The sequence below is a fragment of the Myotis lucifugus genome, unplaced genomic scaffold (genome assembly GCF_000147115.1).
Source record: "Myotis lucifugus unplaced genomic scaffold, Myoluc2.0 scaffold_1165, whole genome shotgun sequence".
In the NCBI taxonomy this organism is placed as follows: domain Eukaryota; kingdom Metazoa; phylum Chordata; class Mammalia; order Chiroptera; family Vespertilionidae; genus Myotis; species Myotis lucifugus.
In genome coordinates, this window is record NW_005872213.1 from 4,346 (window position 1) to 10,211 (window position 5,866).

A 5,866-nucleotide genomic window follows, 5' to 3' on the forward strand; every position below is an offset into this window, starting at 1 on the left:
CCTGGTCTCACCGACGTCTCCTCCAGGGTCTCTTAGGTGCCAGGTGAGCCCAAGACTCTTGGACTCCTAGGTTCAGACTCAGAGAATGTTCCAGCAGGAGAGGGCTCCGTTCAAGAGGAGCAGTGCCGCCTGAGGCTCAGAGTGGCCAGTGTCCACGTGGCTCTGAGACCCAGAGGTGCTCAGGGGCCCGACAGGCCCGCTCCTCCTCCAGGGGCCCAGCCAGGACGTGTAGAGCCAGTGGGAGCGCTAGGGCCGCAACTGCCCTTTTTTCAGGTGAATGTGGCCAGTGGCCAGCAATGCTGGGCGTGTCCTCACGCCCTCGGGGCTGAGCCAAGTCCTTTGGAGTCTATTCCATCTGACATTCTGAACCCGGTCCTCTCTCCTCTCGTGACCTCTGACCTGACCCTCCACCTCCCTGCAGAGAGGCTGTCTCCCAGGTGGGAGGGGCCTGGTGGGCACAGTCCCAGCTGCAGGTGCTGGCAGAGGCCTGAGGGTGGGGATGGAGAATCCTGACCCGGAAGTGGTTCCTGCAGGTCTCAGCACAACCCACTGGGTGGAAAGTCAGCCCCGTCCCTGCGCCCCCTCCAGGGGGTTCTGTCCTCAGGGCGGAACCAAAGAGCCAGTCGTGGTCTGAGCCTCAGCGTCAGGTGTGACACTCACAGACTTTCTTGGTTTAGCCCTGAGCCCTCTCTGTCCCATGACATGATCCCAGTGTTAGACTGAGCCTCCAAGGGCATCCTCCATCCCTTAGTAGCATTCTTCCCTCCTCTCCGCATTTACTGTCTCCCTCTGGGCCCTCTGCCAGGACCTGACCCTACCCTTCCCTGGAAAGACTGAGGGCTAACAGCTCCCTCCCCCAGTAGCCAGACAAAGGCAGGGGTGGCTCTACTGAGGGGCAAAGCTGAGGCTTTGAAATCCAGGGACAGTGACTGGGGCAAAGCAGGGGACTCTTGGGAAGGCCTGGGTGTACTTGGTAAAGGGAAGACTGACCAGGGGTGGTCACCTGTGCTCCATCCGGGCTCAGCTGTGTGCTTTGTGACCCGGCGCCAGTTAGGACTTGGGGGAGATGCCTTGTCCCTGGAGGAGCCCATCATTCCCTGGGTTTTCTGTCTAGATCTTGGGTCACAGCTCTTGGGGGAAAGTGACTTTCCTACATCAATTGTGTTTTTTATTCTTCTGCTCCAGCAAATGCAGAAGTGTGTCCAGAGCTTACTTCTGTAATGTCAAACTTCATGTTGTGGCCTAAAGAGCGCTTCAACAACCAGATTCAAAAATTCGATGCACCTGCTGCCGCTGTACAGGCCGCACTGCAAGGGAAGACATGCGTAGACAAACTCTCCCTGTGGGACCGAGTAGCACTTGCCCAGTTTGTGGTAACTTCATTGTCCTTTCTGCATAGAGGCTGCTGCTCAGCTGCATGGCCAGGAGGGAGGAGGGTGCTGCTCTGGGCTGCACAGGTGGGGGGGGCACCAACCCCTCTGTTCATCTCTGAGAGAGGGGCCTGTGGCCAAAGGTGGATGGTGACCCTGACGTGTTTGCTGCTGGCCCTGCACCGGGACCATTGAATCCCCACCTGCACCCTGTCTGCCCGCCGCCCCGCTGGCCTTTGCTGGTTGCAATGGCTTCCGTGTCTTGGTTTTGAGCACAAGTTGTGCCCGTGGAATCTCCAGGGGAAGCGGGACTGACGGCCCTTTCTCTCTGTGTCTATTTCAGGAGCTATTAAAGATCTTGTGTAACAAGCAGCTTATATAAACCTCACCTATGAGGGCCCCTGCTTTCACTGATGCCCTGACCTTCCCTGGAAAATGTAGAGGTTTCAACGTCTTGCTTCAATAAATCACTTGCCCTGCACGTCCCGCCTGTCTTGTTTTATCCCAGTCTCTGGCCGTGGGTGGGGGGCATCATGAGGGGGCCTTGGGTGGTGACAACAGTGCATCATACTGACCCATTGGGCAGTGACCTGGCGCCTGAGGGCACGGATCACAGAAGGAACATAGGTCAGGGCCCGGCCCGCGTCTCTGCACAGGCCTCCCAGGCCCAGGCCCTGCATGAGCCACGCAGGCTCCCGCACCTCCATCCCCGAGGGGCCCCCTCAGCCAGCCACACACCTGAGAGCTCAGACTCCTTTCCAGCGGCTGCTGCCAGGCCCGCTGCTCACTGTGGTCAGGGGAGTCTGTCCCAGGGGCCAGGACAGGAGGCTGCGGTCTGTCACTCTCTGCCCAGACCCCAGGGTGCGGAGGCCCTGCTGGCTGTGCAAGTCCAGGGGGAAGCTCTTCCTGGCGGCTTCCCGCTGGGAGGCAGATGCAGTCCTTGTCTGGCTGCATGGGCTCCAGGGCCCAACGGAGCTGCCATTGCCCCTCCTTCCTGTGAAACCTCTGCCTCCTCCTCCCCCACATGTGGATGGCAGAGAGCAGGCCCAGGAAATCCAGGGTTGTCGCCCCCACTCAGAATCCGTACCTTTATCACAGCTGCAAAGTCCCCATAGAGAAGAAAGGGAAGTCCAGGGCTTAGGGCATGGAACGTTTGGGGGCTTATGACCCCACTGCAGCTCATCTGAGTCCTGACACCTGTGAGCCACCCCGTCTCCCTGCACGGCCCCCTCCCTCCTACAGCCTGTCCTTTCCATCTGCACAGCCATCGTCATCGTCCTGCCTTCGTCACTCCTGCTTGTGCCCAAGGCTCCTACCCGGTCCGGTGGGCTCGGAGCTGCCCTCCCTGCCATGCGCCTGCGCATCCACACCGCAGTGACCTCCCACAGGAAGGGGAACCGGCCCTTCTTCTGCACCTGAGAGCCTAGGCCATGGTCCCCATGTTTCCAGGAAGAGGACGTCTCATTAGTCCTCAGCGTCTCCCATGATGAAGGGCACATGATGCCCACATGACTGAGAGCATAGCCGATGGGGGCCCATGTTATCAGTGATGCCCCTCGCGGCCACAGTGAGTGTGTGTGTGTCTCATCGGGAAACACGCACACTCAGTTGCCTCTTTTCTGAAGCACATGATGTGCTCAGTCTGCAGCCTGTGCTCGGTGGACGCAGGATTCTTGAGCTCTTGCCACAGCCTGAGAGACACAGGCTGGGGTCCCGCTGGCAGGGCCGAGGCCCCCGCTGTCGCTGCTCACAGGGCCTCGCACGACCCATCCCTGCACCCTCTGACCATCTCCCTGCTCGGCTCGGTTCTGTGCTCAGTCATCCTTGTCTTTATGCCGCTCACACAGGCAGTACGTTGGGTCACACCCCCGCACGTGGACATGTTGGGGTCCCTCTGCCTCCACATTGCTCCCTGCACAGAACAGGTGACCACCTCCTCTGTGTGGTTCATTCCATGTCTCCCTTCAGGGGCCCTCTCTCACTCTCACCCCTAAAATAAACCTTTATGCACAGACACACAATTTATACTTAGCGACACTCAGAGTGATACACATATTTACACACACACAGACCTCCCCCTGAGACATGCATAATGAGACTCGTGTGTATACACACACACACTGACATGCACACACACAGACATGCACATAGGCAGACATGCACACAGACACATGCACATACAGACAGATATGCATACAGAGAGACATATGCACATAGCGGACACATGCACACACACAGGCATAGTGAGCCTCTGTGCTCTCTGTGTCTTTCTGTGATGTACTAGTCGCATCACAGCGTGGTTGTGAGAACACAGTGAATACATCCATAGTAAGGACAAATGGTATCACCCATTGCTGTGGGTTGTAAACTGCCTCAGAGTTTGCCAGCAGCCAGCAGCCCCTGGGCGGACGGGGTCCGGGAAGGTCAAAGTCCTGCCTGCCATTTCCCGGTGACTGGTCTCCAGGAAGGTGAGGGCCGTCACCACCACCGGACATGGGGACGAAGCAAGTGCTCCCACAGCCCCTGCAGCCTGGCTCAGGTCCTGTCAGAACCCGCCAGGAAGACTCAAAAGCAGGGATGCCCCCACCCCGCCTAGGACCAAGGTGTGGGATCAATGTGAGGAGAGCCCAGGTGGTCCCCAGGCCTCAGCTCCTGCTTGAAGGGGGGGCCCCAGTGTCTGGAAGGTGGGGCCCATTGACCGGGGCAGACAGCAAGGCTGTGCCTGAGGGTGAGCAGCTTCCAGCGCAGCAGAAGCCCGGGGACCCTGCCCTCGGGCCCCCTAGCTCTGCTCTCAGCTCCCCCAGCCCTGCCCTTGGCACCCCCAGCCCTGTGCTCAGGCTCTGCCAGCCCAGCAGCTGCAGGCCCGTCCTCACTCCCAGGCTCTGCCACTGAGACCCAGGTCTGCACAGGCCTTGCCCTCTGAGCTGCTGACCGAGGGAGAGGGGGCCACAGGCTGTACAGGCGGGGCTGGGGGAGGGGTGGTGACTGTTTAATGGGGGAGCTCCTGTTAGGGGTGAACCTGGACTGGACAGTGGTGACATAAAGACGGTGCATGCAGCAATACCATGAATTCTACACGCATATCAGGTGAAATGGTAAATTGTATGTTGTGCGTGTTTTACCAAACACACAGGGAAAGCCTCCCACACCTGAGGCCTTCGAGAGGTGGAGCAAAGGCACCTGGAAGTGGGAGTAGGGCCTGCATCCCACCCCATACACCCTCCAGGCTGTCCACACCTCACGTCAGGCCATGTCTGCTGTCAACTCCCTGCTCCCCCCTGGACGAGGTGGTGCTCTCCCCTGTCTCACCCTCACACGTCTCCTCTCCGCACCCGCTAACCCTCCGTGACGGCTCAGTGTTCCCAGCCCCAAGCACTGGCTTTGGCATTCACCCACTTGAAGCAAACTTTCAATGAGTCTCTATTCCTATAGTAGGAACTGTGTCTGCGTTCAGAAAGCAGCCTCTTCAGGCCTGTGTGGGCATCACAACCTCTCTCGTGTCCCAGTGAGCACCTCGCCTTCCTTCCCTCCTTTACTTCTGCTCTTCTCTCCCGGATGCCACCATCGTTTCTGACGTATCGAGGGCGTGAACATGGAGAGAGACAGAAGTCAGGCCAGCTATTCATCAGTACGTGTTCTTTGAGACTGGTCTACGTCCCCCTGGGCCGGGAAGAGCTCTCTCTCCAGGGACCCTTTCCTGGGCCTTCAGAAAGCTCGGTGCCTGTGCTCGCTGTTGTCTTCATGGGGAATAAACATTCAAAGTTAAGCAAGGTGCTCTGGGAAAATAAAAACATGATGGCTGGGAAATCATAAAGGGTTTGGAAGACAAAGCAGAACAATGTAACAAAGGCCTAAAAGACCAGAAATGTGAGCGAAAAGAACAGCATGGAGCTTCCATTCAGGAGCTCCCACTAACAGGATTCCAATAAGAGAGCGATCCAGGCGGAAAGACAGTCACCAAGGAAATACATCAAGCAAATCTCCCCACAGTGAAGAATATGAAATGAGCCCGGCCAGCGTGGCTCAGTGGTTGAGCATCGACCGATGAACCAGGAGTTCACAGTTCCATTCCTGGTCAGGGCACATGGGTTGTGGCCTCAATCCCCAGTAGGAGGCATGTAGGAGGCAGCTGATCAAAGATTCTCTGTCATCATTGATGTTTCTATCTCTCTCTACCTTTCTCTCTGAAATCAATAAAAATATATTTAAAAACAGAATATGAGATGGAATAGCTCACTCATTCCCCACAACAAAACACCTTTGTGTGACTTTTTGGACCAGTGCCCTAAAGAAAGGAGTTCCTTTCAGAATGAAACACTAAGTCACGGCAAGGAGGAGGAACAAAACAGAATGCACACAAGACTGGAAGCCACAGAGTAATACTGAAACCTCTGAGGCTCTGACCTATAATTGAATATGACTAGAATTCTACATGCAGTTAACTACCATTTAAGCATAAAGAGAAATAGAGATATTCCGAAGTGCAGATCTTCAAA

At 56.7% G+C, this 5,866-nt stretch overlaps 1 long non-coding RNA gene across 1 annotated transcript; it reads left to right on the plus strand.

Annotated features, from left to right (window-relative positions):
* The first annotated feature begins 478 nt into the window (after positions 1-478).
* LOC106695367 lies at positions 479-1,851 on the plus strand. The gene is made up of 2 exons (XR_001346460.2): positions 479-1,373; positions 1,714-1,851. It is a non-coding gene; the product is annotated as an uncharacterized LOC106695367 (long non-coding RNA).
* Positions 1,852-5,866: the final 4,015 nt, after the last annotated feature.